General features: G+C 44.7%; 1 protein-coding gene across 1 annotated transcript in view; it reads right to left on the reverse strand.

Moving 5' to 3' along the window:
* CCBE1 (collagen and calcium binding EGF domains 1) overlaps positions 1 to 14,498 on the reverse strand; it is a 256,629-nt gene that overhangs the window by 113,472 nt on the left and 128,659 nt on the right. The gene's annotated exons all lie outside the window — the stretch shown is intronic.

Here is a 14,498-nt window from a genome sequence, read left to right on the forward strand (position 1 = left end):
CACTGTCATGACCACTCCTGCATTTCAAAGACAAAACACGGTAAGTGTGGGGAACAGAAACCGCCACAACTCCCTGGAGGTGAAACTGAAGACCGCTTTCTATTTGGTGACTCAGGTATATCTTATGTCTCCTTTCTAAGGGATTGGCAAGGTCCCTTTCTTAACACCATTCGCAATGTGCTAGTTGAAGTAAAGCAAGATCACCTGGCTTATGGAATCAGGAAACATACTTTTACACAGAAACTGAAGTCCACTTTGAAATAAAGCATGAACACAGTTTCTCTCAATTCAGCAGTCTTCTGAGTACTGACAGTTTTGCAGTTAGTTGAGGTTGTTGAAAGTGTGACTTCAGAAGAACAGGACTCCTTGGACAATGCTATTCAGCTGCACAAAAAATTGAAAGTCAAAGAATGCAGAGACTAGATTACGACAGCTTTCAGATTCACTCATGAATGCTTAAGTCTGTGGAGTACTGTAAGGTACACGGATGTACTCTGGTCAAGGAATAGGCCGAGGCAGACGTCTGGCCAGAGTGACTCAGTGAGATTACAGTGCAGGCATATAACTCCATCTGTTATCACAGCCATGCAGCCAGAACATGGGAAGGTCATCCCTTGGCCCTACGCCACTATTGTCTGTAAAAGGTATAACTAACCTGCTGATGCTGTACAGGGTCTCTTGGGGCTCTGCTTGGCTCAGTATGATTTGACATGGTGGGCATGCTGGTGCCCAGAGAATGAGAGCGCCAAAGCTGTCCATCTTGCAAATGGACAGGAGGGAGCCAGGATACAGCTTAGCTCGCTCGTGCCCAGAGAAAGAGTTAAGCTGCTGACCCTGAAGGCAAGGGAGAGCCGGTTGCACAGCTGTGCATGGGGGTGGCCAGCTCAAGCAGCCAAGAGAGGGTGGACAGTGTGAGAGTAAGCTGGTGATGAGAAAGATGTTGAAGAGAGCTCCTGCAGAATAAGATCATGTTTCACCTGCCTACAGTCCCCTAAGTGTTCTTTCTGCTCATCCACCCACTCTCCTCAGACTTCAGCATGGGCTGGACCTGGACCCTGGGATCTGACAACTGGCGATGAGGATGGGATGAGGTGAGTGGGTCTTCAGTCCTGAGGACTCCCAGGTCGGCTGTGTGGCTGCAGCATGGGCTATTGTACTCAGCGGCAGTGGTGCTGCTTGAATGAGCCCCAGTGGAAACATGGGAGGCAGTAGACGTGTCTCCTGCAAGTGTGGAGATGGTGCTGAAGCATCTGGAAGTGCACAGCACCAAGACGCTACCTTTACTGGCAGAATTGGATGGGTGTTTCTGACTGCACCGCGTGAAGCGCATGTCCAGTCCCTGCAGGATGCAGCGCAGGGAGGAGGAAGAACTTCTGTTGCAGGCTCACCCAGTGATCTGTTAGAAAATAGAGCATGAGCAGCTGTTGGGCCCCACAGGTGGGCCCAGAAGCCCCCTACGGTGGTGGAGCATACTTCCTGTGGTGCCTGTGCCCCTGCTAAGTTGTGGAAGTTAAGCAAGTAATGCCGGCAGTCATGTACAGAGTTAGTGCAAGTCATTCGGAAGAAGGACATTGCTGCACAACCCAGTCCCGCCCAAGCATTCTGGTTTAAAGAGTATCTGCTACAGTTGGTGGAAGTGTAAAGCCTTTTCTGTTTAATAAGAGAACTGGCCAAGGTGTGTGGCTTGGGGGACTCCAAACAACCAAAGGCCACATGTGAACTTGGCAATCTACTGGTCCCTGAACCCAGGTAAGTTTCTGGGCAGAGCTGCATTTATTAATGCCTATGAAGGCCAGTCAGTGGAATGAAACCTCTGTCTCTGTGTATTGGCATCAGCCATTTGGTTCTCTGCTTATGCACTGTGTATGTCTCTCCCATGCCTGAAGATATTCTGGGGGTGGATGTTTTACACGGCTTGGCAGCTGTACTGTCTATCATGGGCTTGATGGGCCACTGGACGATGGCACTGGGACCGTCCACAGAGAGCCAGGGATGGTTTGCCTTCATGGGAGGGTGACAATGGACTTTCACAGTGTTGCTGCAGGGCTATACGCATAGCCCTATCATATGTCATAGTCTTACTGATGTTATGTTAACCTCTGATTCTCTTGCAGGTTTAGAAGCAGCAGTGCCCCTCTTGCCTGGGAGTTGGGATGACAAGGCTGGAAGAGCCTTTCTGGTAGCCAAACAGACTATATAGCAGGCACAAGCCCTATGGGTAGTTAGCCAGGGATGCCCATTTGAAGTGGATGTCCATGTGACCACAGATGGTTTTGGCTAGGGTCTATTGCAGTGCATGGGGTGCCTAAGTACACCCATAGGCTTTTGATTCCAGCTATGGGAGGGAGCTGAGCTCCAGCATTCCTTAATAAAAAGGAGTTAGCATCATTCTCAGCAAACTAACACAGGAACAGGAAACTAAACACTGCATGTCCTCACTCAGAAGTGGGAGTTGAACAATAAGAACACGTGGACACAGGGAGGGGAACATCACACACCGGGGCCTGTTGGGGGGTGGGAGGCAAGGGGAGGGAGAGCATTAGGACAAATACCTAATGCATGTGGGGCTTAAAACCTAGATGACGGGTTGATGGGTGCAGCAAACCACCATGGCACACGTATACCTATGTAACACATCTGCACCATCTACACATGTATCCCAGAACTTAAAAAAAAGACCTACATGGGATTAAACAAAACAAAAACAAAAGCAGGGTGTGTTCATGGGTAACCATCCCTTGGACTGGAAAAGCAGTTAGTAACTGCATATGTGGCCCTTCAGGCTCATAAGAGTGTGGCAGGACGGGTTACAGTTGTCATGTGGATGACTTACCCAATAGCAGGATGGGTGTGTTCATGGGTAACGACTCCCTGGACAGGGATAGCACAGACATCCACTTCAGTGAAGCGGGGCACCTACTCAGAGCATCGAAGTACACTAAGTACAAGTCCCTTAGCAGCAGAGTTACAAAAAGTCTTGAGACCTGTAGTCCTAATGCAAGATAAGGCCATGGGGCCTAAGGCACTCCTAGACCCTGTGTCCTCACTGTTAGGAAGAGTGTCCCCCCCTTTCCTAATGGGACATGGTGCACAGATGGGTCTGCTGCTGCAGTCCAGCCTAGTACTGACATCGTATGGTTTAAAACCAAGTGTAAACAGAGTAGCTGATGAGCTAAACTCAGGGCAGTGTAAATGATAGTCACCAAAAGGTTAACTCCTACGGTAATCCGTGCCAATAGCTGGGCAGTTTATCAAAGCTAATGTATGTAATGGGCCTGCGTGCCCAAAAGCTTATGTATGTATTGGGCCCGCGTGCCCAAAACTTATGTGTCAGGCTTATGTGCCAAGCCTATGTGTATGTATTGGGCCTGCGTGCCCAAAATTATGTCAGGCCTATATGCCAAACCTGTGTATCAAACCTGTGTGTCCAAACCCTATGTCTCCCTCAGCCTAGGGGGTGGAGTGTAAGTTACATGGACGTACTTTGGTCAAGGAATAGACCAAGGCAGACATCTGGCCAGTGTGACTCAGTGAGTTTAGAGTGCAGGCGTATAACTCCACTTGTTATCACACCCAGGTAGCCATACATGGGAAGGCCATCCCTTGGCCCTACGCCACTATTGTCTGTAAAAGGTGTAACTGCCCTGCTGACACCGTACAGGTGCTCTTGGGGCTTGGCTTGGCTCAGCTCAACATGGTTTTGCATGGCGGGCACACTAGCGCCCAGAGTAAGAGAGAGTGGAAAATAAGGTACATCTGCAAGACTGACAGGAGGGAGCAAGGACACTGCTTGGCTTGCTCATGCCCAGAGAAGGAGTTAAGCTGCTGACCCTGAAGGCAAGGGAGAGTTGGCTGTGCAGATGTGTGTGAGGGCGGCCGGCTCAAGCAGCCGAGACAGGGTGGATGGTGTAAAAGTAAGCTGCTGCTGAGAAAGCTAGTTTGAAAAAGCTGTTGAAGAGAGCTGCTACTGAATAAAATCATGTTTTACCTGCCTACTGCCCTGCCCCCAGTGTTCTTTTGCTCACCCACCCTCTCCCCTCGGACTTCAGCATGGGCTGGATCTGGACCCCCAGATCTAACAAGTGTATGTAGGCAGAGAAAATAGGTCTAGGTTTAAGCCAAGGTCATGATTTGTAAACTTGAGTTATTTATTGACTGCTTTAAATAATACTTACACATAAAGTTAAGGTTAACACCGTGAAATTCTATCAACAATCCACTACCTCCCTTAGTCCTTTTAGTATGGTCTTTCATGTGTGTGTATATACACACATGCAAACACACAAGCTGACTGGCTAGGCATGAACACCTGACCCACAGGAAAACAAATCCATTGGTAAGCCAGGAACCAATCACAATCTACCTTTTTAGACTATTAACTAACAAATTGAGCAATGTGAAATCAGAATTAAAGAGGAGGGTAATCCTCTCCCACCATGGACAAACTGATATACTTCAGAGATTAGAAAATCAACCAGCTGTAGAGAGAGAGGCAGAGACAACAGACCTTGTGGCTCCAGAGAGATGGAGAAATGGACATAATGTGGGCCTGCCTGATGAGTTACAATTCACATGGGGATTGATTTCCTGTACTCCATCTCCATGACAGTCCCCTGATCTTTTCAATAATAAACCTGCTTTCTATCCGAGTTACTTCGAGGGGATGTGCACATGCATACGCTCTGTCCAGAATCCAGGTGTTTTTCCCATCCACAGTACACGTTTGTTACCTGTTACTCCCTGGCCCATCCTAGCTCTGGCTGGGGTCAAGAGTACCTCATGAGCTACTAGCACACCCCCTCATCTGGGGTCACTGAAAGCTCCCTGAGCACTCAGCTGTCCCTAATTCAGTGGCCTTCACGCAGGGGGTGTGGAAAGCCTCCCTCACGTGCTGTGGTCACATGTGTCTCTATGTCCTCCGTGCCATTGCTGAGCCTGTGGCCAGGCCGCCTTAGAGGTTTCAATCTCTTATTTGTTTCAGTTCTCTCGGTTCCCAGTTTGAGTGATAGTGTTCAGGGAAAGGAGTCTTCCATATAAGTCATGGATTGCTTAAGCCGAAAACAGAAATAAGACCGGTTGGCACGTTTATGAGATTATGTATTTTTCTTCTCTGATGAAATATGTATCCATGATTAGACTAGGGTGACAGAAGAGAGCAATGCAACCCTTTCAGCCCCACCAGGTGGGTGAGGTGCCCAGAACATCAAATGGCAACTGGAGACGTAAAGGTGCAGGTCCAGGCATGGACTGAGCAAGAGACACAAGATGCAATGTTGTTTCCAATATAAAACCCCAACTCTGCTTGTTAGAATATATGTGGATGGGGGTTGGGGGGAAGGCGAGAACTAATCTGCTAAAAATAAGCACAATCAGCTGTTCTTCATTTTTTAAAATAATATTTGTTTGCTACTTGTGCATTCATTTGGCCATCTGGCCAACATTTGGAAGCAGACAATCAGTAGCAAGCATCCAGGGTATTTACAAAATTATAAAAAAACTGAAGTAATAATTCGGCCATTTTTTTTTCCTGTGAATCGGGAAAATAACATCACTATTTGATTTTGGCTGTGGGCCTCCTCAGGCAGGCTCAAAGGGCACCAGAGGCTGAGAAGCACTAGACCCCACAGGGCAAGGACCCTGCCGGTACATGTGGATCAGTTTCAGTGGACGCCTGGAAGCCCTGCACCAGGGCTATGGTTCCAGTCACCAAGTCTTTGTTGAATGCCTACTAGCAACACAGAATTCTCATGCCACTGAGGACATAAAAGATGATCAGAAGCCAGTTGTTCCCAACAAAGGAACTTAGGATTGACAAGTCAGTAAAACATGTGCAACATTTCCACAAATGTACCAGAGTTGTTTGTGATCATAACCCCAAATCATGGGTACCTCGATGTTTAGAGGGGAAATGGTATTGGCTGGGCAAGCTGGGGCAAGGAATGTGATGAGCAGTGGGCTTGAATAAGTGAAGTGGAGGAGGGGAGGTTTCTCAGGAAGGGAGACTAGCATGAACAGCAGCATAGACGTGAGAATAACCACCTGGAGTGATGAACCTATGCTGAGCAGAAAGTTCCAGAAGGCTGCCTAAGAAGAGGTGTGTGAACAGCAGAAGCAGGACAAGCCTGAGATGGTAAGACATTCTTCCCAGGGCAATCTGACTTTGGGAGCCACATAAAGACAATCTTTATAACTATCAGCAGTTTAAAGCCTGATTTCCTCTTAACTCTAAAACTTTCCTTTTGAAAATGTTTCATTTATAAGTTTAATACAAAGTTACACAAAACTCAAATTTTATAGAAATACATAAAGAATGAAGGGTAAATTCCTCTTTAATCCTATTCAGACAATCATCATTTGACATAATTCTCTCAACTTTATACTTCCTATGTACTAATTATATAAATGAGATCACAAAATGAGATTTTATATATATATACACACACGCACACACATATACACATTCTGTTTTTACTTTATATATATTGAATATTTTCTGCTATCAGTACATATAGCTGCATGTTATTTCATCATATGACTAGATCATGGTCATTAAACCAGTTCTATACTAGTATATCTAATGAGAAAACTAGAAACAACCTAAATATATGACAATGTCTTCAGTATTTCCTTTGTACCCTTCAGAAAGTGTCTATTACTAACTGGCTTGTATTTCACTGATCTTACCGACTATATTATGAAGTCTTCGGGATTTGCGTAAACATCTATGTCTTCCATAGCACCTGGCACAGTCTCCTGGACAGAGGGTGTATTCAAATACCGCAGCTAGAATGAAGGCCATGAACACTGAAGCCATATGAGGTTGGCTGGGGAGAGGAGAAACTGAAGACCATTGAGAAAGGCTAATGCGAGGTCAAAGTGATTGACAGCCTGGCCTTGGTCCATGGTGGTAGAAGTAAAACACAAAGAATAGATCTAGGAGGGATTTAAAGGCCATCAACAGGGGGACTGCAAAGTATAAGTTCAAGCATCAGTCACATGAATCTCAGCTAAAACCCATAAACATGATGGCTTGGAAAATCCAGCGTGATCACTGCAACAGAGTCGAGTAGTCAGCCTTGTTCCCTTGCTCCTGATGGGCTTATTTAACACAAGACCCTGCAGGGGAAAGAAAGAAGGGAGCATAGGGGAGAACAGTCAGGCAGAGGCAAGGGCCACCCTTCAGGGGAGTACTAGGAGTCCACTCTGGAGTTTGTCATGCTTGTGGTCTTCTTGGTTAACTTTGAGTGTCAAAAATGTAGGTAGGTAGGGGAGGGAGGGAAGTAGAAAAGAGAACGGCCAGGGCTGGGGTTTAGTCAGATGAAGGCTGTCAGAGTTCTAGGAAGTGTTTTGTTCCAGCCAATGGTACAGGACTGGGGAACAAGATCTGGACCTCAATGAAGAACATCAGAGAAGGGCTGCCAAGGGCTGTGTTGGGTCCACAGCAAGAAAGATGCGGTAGGAGGTAGACAAAGAGCTGTCATTCAGGCTGGGTAATCAGGCGCGAGGGGCAGTCTGGGCCACAGTGTCCATAACTCACTCTCTACAGCCCGGCCCCACGCCAGGCCCCGCTGAGGCCTATTGCACACCATGCCTGACCTTAGAATTAGGAGCAGCTTTGTAATTTGCCTGGCCCAGTGCAAGATGAACCTGTGGGACACTTCATTTAAAAAATTAAGAATTTTCAAGATGGCAACAGCAAAGCATTAAAGTAAGCACAGTGCCCTTTTAAGCATCAGGCACTGTGCAAAATCCCAGACCCTGCAGCTAAGAGGGAAGATGGGTTGTCACTAGTTTTTTTTTTTTTTTTCCCCCAGAACGGTATAGATAAACAGCCTGTTCTCTTCTCAAACACACTGCTGGGTTTTAAAGCTTTTTTCTCCCCAAAGAAAATCGAATGCAAAACTCAACCTAATGCATAAAACAGTCTAAGGTGCATCTTTTCAGGCTACTTCAGGGCTCTTGAACTCCCCTGCCCCCAAATGCATTGCCAAAGATCCTAAGTCACTACCTCTGACCTTGGAGACCCAAAAGGCAGTGTTAAAGCCCACTGTAGTAGGCTCTCTTATCTTGCATGACAGAACAGTGAATAAGGAAAAACCATATCTGGTAACTGAGAGTGAAATACCCAGGACACACACTGCAACAGCAACCGTGGCTACTAGGGTGCCCTGCAGGCAGCAGGTCAGCAAATCAATCAGATGCATGGTTTCCACATCATTTCACCACAGTATCATTTTCTTTCCACCCACAGAGTGGCACACAATGTCTCTTCCAGGGCCATTCATAACATATCCATTTTCATTATTTAAATAAAGTCCCTGGGTCAGTCACTTGTCTCTTGCGACCATCTTTGAGAGAAAATTTCCAGCAGGGAAACAATATGAAACAGGCTTGCTTAATAGGCTCATATGCACAATCTACCACTCACCCTAATTAAAACTATCTTTAGAAAAGCTATAAAATGGAAGGAAAAATTAAAAAAAATTAAAAGTCAACCTAAGATGATGGAAGTACCATGACATGAAACAACTGTAACTTTAAATCGCCAGATTTATCCTTAACACATGCTCTTCAGGCATTTGTTTGGAAAAGGCACTGATAAAGTAGGAAAGAAGTGCTCAACTGTCTTGAGAAAGGAACTGAGCTGTTCTGTTCTGGTGTAGATTGCCAAAGAACATGTTTGCAAATGCCGCTAATCTTATCTGAACATATTAATAAAGTCCCTAAATCCTGCTATTAAGAAATACTACCACTGACATTGCAGCTGGCTAACATTTGCTTCTTAAATGCTATCACCACTCTCTCTTTTATTCCACACCCCACCCCACTGCTGCCCCAACCTCCAAGAAAAAAAAGGATAGCTGTTTCCTCGAATGTTTAGCTACCAAAAAAATATCTAAAGCCTCATAAGACATTGAGAGAGAACAAAGATGAAAGTCAGGGTGAAATGAACAATTAAGATAAACTATATAGAATTCTTTTTAAAGGACAAGCCTCATAAAGCTACCATGTTAGGACCACAAATCATTCTGCAGATTATTTCCCCTCTATCTGTAAGCAAAGAGGTGAAAGGATTAGGTGATTTCTAAGGTCTCCTCTTGTCATGATGTTCTGGATTTATTGAAAGAGGTTTATAAATGCATTTTTTTTCTCTTTTCTTTTTTTTTTTTGAGATGGAGTTTTGCTCTTGTTGCCAAGGCTGGAGTGCAGTGGCGTGATCTCGGCTCACTGTAACCTCTGCTTCCTAGGTTCAAGCGATTCTCCTGCTTCAGCCTCCCAAGTAGCTGGGATTACAGGCACCCGCCACCATACCCAGCTAATTTTTTGTATTTTTAGTAGAGATAGGGTTTTGCCATGTTGGCCAGGCTGGTCTCAAACTCCTGACCTCAGGTGATCCACCCGCCTTGGCCTACCAAAGTGTTGGGATTACAGGCATGAGCCACTGCGCCTGGCCGCATTTTCTTTTATCTGCTCTATTTCATTAGACATTTCTTGCTTGTGTGCCTAAGTTAGCTAATGGGGAAATCCAGCAGACAGTGATGGGAAGCAAATGATTGCAGTCATGCTTTTTCCTTGACTCCACCTCAAGACCCATCCCACGCTGCAACCCAAGTGGATCGTGTTCTAATGTAGCAATTCTATCAGTGACCCATGCTCTGCTGGTCACTGACACCCCTTCTGTGTGTCATTTTCTAGGGCTGATGAAATCCTATGCTCTGCCTAAATTGTCTGAAACTCTATTCAAGACTTGCCAACTACGTGACTTTGCTCACTACCACCATCACACTGCTCTGTTACTGACTGGGATAAAGATTATCGTGCATGAAAGTCATTGCCAACAGCATGCAGATTTAAAGCAGACCCAACAACTCCTTCCAGGTTTTATCAGCAGACACATATCACATACAGAAGCATCCATCCCTTTCCTAATGGTATCTTTAAATTGTTCTATTTTAAAATTTTCTTCATTTGTTTTTGAACTTTCTTCTTGCTTATAGATTTTTAGAAGTCGCTGTGGTAGCTATTCTTTTTCTATTTTTTAAAGTCTGACTTCATATAGAGAGAACCACAGTTAGGAGAATCCTTTTCAGGGCAAAAGTGGGTTTCTACAGGGGTTCTTCCGGCACTTTCTAAACCCGAATGTCTCCAAGTCCTGATATCTCAAATTATCTGGCAGAAATAAGAGGCCCAATTTTTTTTTTTTTTTGGGCAGAATGTGAGGTTCTGCCCTGTTGTAACAGTGCTGTCTTCTCACAAGCTACTCATGTGCTTTATAAGAAGATAACCCACAATCCCTACCTCTGCTCTATTCAGTGACTAGCTACTGCACAGACCGTGTAAATGGTGACTAGCTACTGCACAGACCGTGTAAATGGACCAGGACAGCCAGAGAGGTGAGTGGGAAGTTTAGTACAGATGTGACTGAAAGCACTTGGTTTTATTTCTCCCCAAGACTTCTCAAAAGGAGATAGCACAGAGTATTGGTGAACAGACTTCTGAGCACCTTTTTTCCATGTGGCCTCCAAGAAGAAATCAATGAACTATTTACTTTTCTATTTAGCAAGGTTTCAAGAGACTCTCTAATAACATAAGCCTTCTGATTACTGCCTTTCTTGATCATGAGACCTAAGAAGATGGCTAAACTAAAGCAACTTGGAGCTAGCCTTTCAGAAGACAGGCTACATCTGTTCAGTTCACCTGCACAGACCAAAAACAGTGCATGCTGAAGGCGGCCCAGTGCAGCTGAATTTCATCAGATGGGCATGTGTCTCCTTCCCCAAGTGCTGGCCTCAGCTTCTCAGAAGGGAGTGCATTGAGCCACGGTGAGCCCTGCAGGTGGTCACTTGGACACCTCTGCCCATCTGTGAGAGTGAACAGCGTGCTTACCACTGTGGTAGGCTGCAGTGCCACAGAAAGCTGATTCACACATAAAGGACATGGGCAGGCCATGAGTTCTCTCCATCCAGGGACATCTTGCTAACTAAACCTCCCACCTGCCACTTCCACCCTAGTCCTGCCTGAGTGTGCTCTCACTCACTACATTCTTGGACCGTCTCTGTTCACAGGCTGTTTCCACTCTTAAACCTACTTCCGTTTCCTCTCTGCAGAGGAGTGCATCTCAGGTTATCTCCGAACGATGTTTGATTCCACTCTCTCCTTTTATTCAAACAATTCTCCTCACCTGAGTGGCTCCCCAGCAAGCCTGGCTCTCCCTCCAGCAACCCAATCTAGAAAGCTATAGCATCTGTCGCATAAGGGCTGGGTTGGCTCTGGTCCATTAAGAAGGTATTAAGCACTTCATTGTACCAGCTTGCCGGAAACCCAAGACCCCCTCTAAATCTGTTACTTCACCTGATGCCAATTTTACTAGCAATCTGTCCTAAAAATGGTACATCTGGTAATAAAAACAGATATTTTGAGCACCTATTAGATTTCAGAAGGCATGAACTATCTATTATTGATTTATCTTTTGCATCTATTCATCAATTCCTTTAATTTTTGCAATAGCACCGCAAGCTAGATAAAATTCCCAATTTACAGATAAGAAAACAGAATGTGAAAGAGGAAGTAGCTGAAATAACACATCTAGTAAATTAAAGTCAAAATGAGGCACAAAGCCCAAATTTTTATTTACACAATGTTGAACACAGATGTTATTTTTAGCAATTCACCTCCCCCCGCCGGCCTTTAAAAAAAGAGAGAGACAGGGTCTTGCTCTGTGGCTCAGGCTAGAGTACAGCAGCTCAATCAATCATAGCCCACTGCAGTTTCAAACTCCCAGGTTCAAGCGATCCTCCCACCTCAGCTTCCTAAGTAGCGGAGACCATAGGCGCGCACTACCATGCCTTGGCTAATTTTGTTTTTGTAGAGATGGGGTCTTACTCTGTTACTCAGGCTGGTCTTAAACTCCTGGCCTCAAGTGATCCTCCTGCCTGGGCCTCCCAAAACACTGGGATTAGAGGAGTGAACCACTGCACCCACCTCAGCTCCCTTTTCTTAGGCAGGTATCACTACCCAGATAATGCCAGATGCTACAACTTCTTTCTCTCGTTCTTAAACAGAATAATCAAAGGCATTTTCTACTTTTGAAGATCTGTTACTCTTCATTTGCCTGTCATTTGACAAGCTCTTCCTGAACACATGCTCCACACTGTGTTAGATGTGGTGGGAAACAGCAAAGGGTAAAGAATACTCATTTCCTTTAGGAGCTTAGATCTAGCCTGGGAGAGGGAATTTCTGCTGGATCACTCTGATATGAATAACGAATTGGAAGCTGCATGCCACTGACCAATGCTGCCATCAAGCACAACCCACAAGGGAGAGGAACAATAAGGTGGTGCTAGGGAACATGAATCCACACAAAAGAGAAACAAAACGTTTAGTGAGGTCAAGTGGGGCCACCCTCAGACCATTTGCTCTGTGGGGAGGGGCTTTGAAAGCCAGGCCTCAATGCCCGTACTTAAGCTAGTCAGCCACCAGTTTTTGATGAGGGCCATCAGTGAAGTCTAAGGACACTGTGCCTGTCTCTGGTCTGCTGGCTGTAACACTTCTGGATTCTGAGAGACTTTGCGTACACTCTCTTGGATTTGACGTAAGCTCCAGACAGCTATGAGCAAGACTAGTTACCAGGATCCCTGAGATCACAGTGAGGGGAAGCAGAGTTTTCTGTGACATTGCCAGGGCAGTGACCTCCCAGAAAATGAAAAGGAAGTCATCCTTGGAGATGTGCTGGCGGGTGTGGGGCAGGACCTCCCAGGGACTTCAGGCAGCTCATTAACGTGATATTAAATTGCTCTGTGTGCGAGGTTTTCAGAAAGGACAAAGGGCAGAACTGCTGCTGAGCCAGGGAATCAGAGCGGAATCCCAGCACACTGGCTCCAGGAGAGCCGGACGTCCCCTAGGCTGCCCACCAACCAGGATGAAAATCGAGACATCAGAGCCTCTGTCATTCACATGGTACCCTAGCAGTGCCCTGGGCCTGAATCCCACAAAGCTGGTCCTTCAGCTGGGAGCCATATTGCTTCAATTTCATGCTCCATCACAAGAGTAAGTCCACTGCTGAGCTGTAACATATGAGTTCAGCCAGAAATTCACTCTCCTACTTTTGAGTATAATAGCAGTCAGTCCCTAGGAGTGAAATGTGCTCCTTTTTTGGGTCAACAGTAGAGCAAGCCAGAATTAACTCAGCTCCTTTCAGAAGTCAGCTTGCTAATGGCATCAGGAAAGGCTGAAGCATTTGGCAAGTAATCATATATTATTGCTTTACATTATTATGTAACTTTTCCTTATGTGCTTCTTCTTGCTTTAAAAAAATTAGATCTTAAGGTCTTTGATAATAGTGATTTTAAAAAATCTATCCTTATAGTAGTCCCATTAAATACTAAAATGAATAAATGAATAAACATGAATGAAATGGAAAATCTGTACATATATAGAGGGCGTATAATGGGGTTAATTTAATCTCCTAATATGTTTTATCTCATACATACAGAAGAGTCATTCTCTCAACGAATGATCCCTACTTTGGAATTAGAAATGCAAGTTCTCAGGCCTCACCCAAGACCTACTGAATCTGAAACTCTAGGGGTGGGGCTCATCGATCTGGATTTTAATAAGAGTTGGTGGCAAATGTTGTTTAGACACAGTTCACCCTTTAGACTACTGGAAATTCTAGTCTAGTTTTTAATCTCTGGAGAAACCTAGGAACGGCCTACATCCTTTTCAGAATGATCAAAGATTGACACCAAAATGGGTTTTTGTTGTGGTTGTTTTGGCAGACATGGTATCTAGGGAAGAAAACAAAAATGAAAAGAATTTTTTACTTGGCATTTGCTGGCATTTTCGTAGTTACTGAGCATGAAACGAAATAAACCCTGAAGCCCATGACAGTGAGTGAACGCATATTTTTTCAAAATGTCTTGCAGTATCAAATCAATCCCTCAGTCAGCTTGCTTTTGAGTTTAATGGAGCCAAGACAGCTATTATTGTAGCTGTCACAAATTTTATGGGTTTTTTCCCCCTTGCCCTGTGAAGCTGGAACCAATTGTTGTTATAAAGAGACTAAATAAAAAAGGTCCTGGATTTCCTGTTATTACAGATCGATTTTTTGAGATTCTAGAATATCATATGGGTTTTTTTGTAACATAATTAAAACCATGTGAAATGGCACAATGTAGACTTTACCAGAGATTGATTTGATCATGCTTCCAAATGAAATACTTCAAGGAAGAAAATCACTAGATAATAGTTTTCCTTCTTAATATCCTCTATCACAGTTTTATATCACATTGTTCAAAAAATCTGCTTTATGAGAAATGTCAAAATACATAAATCAGGATAATTTCTACTGGTTGATTAACCTTATTCACTTTCAAAGTTTAGCAAATATAGATATGTTTGCTTAATAGGGAGGCAGGGACAGCTTTCAGAGGGCAGGCAGCTGAAACTGAATCCCAGGACCATTTTCGCAAGAATAAACTACAACTTCTCAGAACATT

Source organism: Theropithecus gelada, chromosome 18 (assembly GCF_003255815.1).
Source record: "Theropithecus gelada isolate Dixy chromosome 18, Tgel_1.0, whole genome shotgun sequence".
NCBI classification, from domain to species: Eukaryota; Metazoa; Chordata; class Mammalia; order Primates; family Cercopithecidae; genus Theropithecus; species Theropithecus gelada.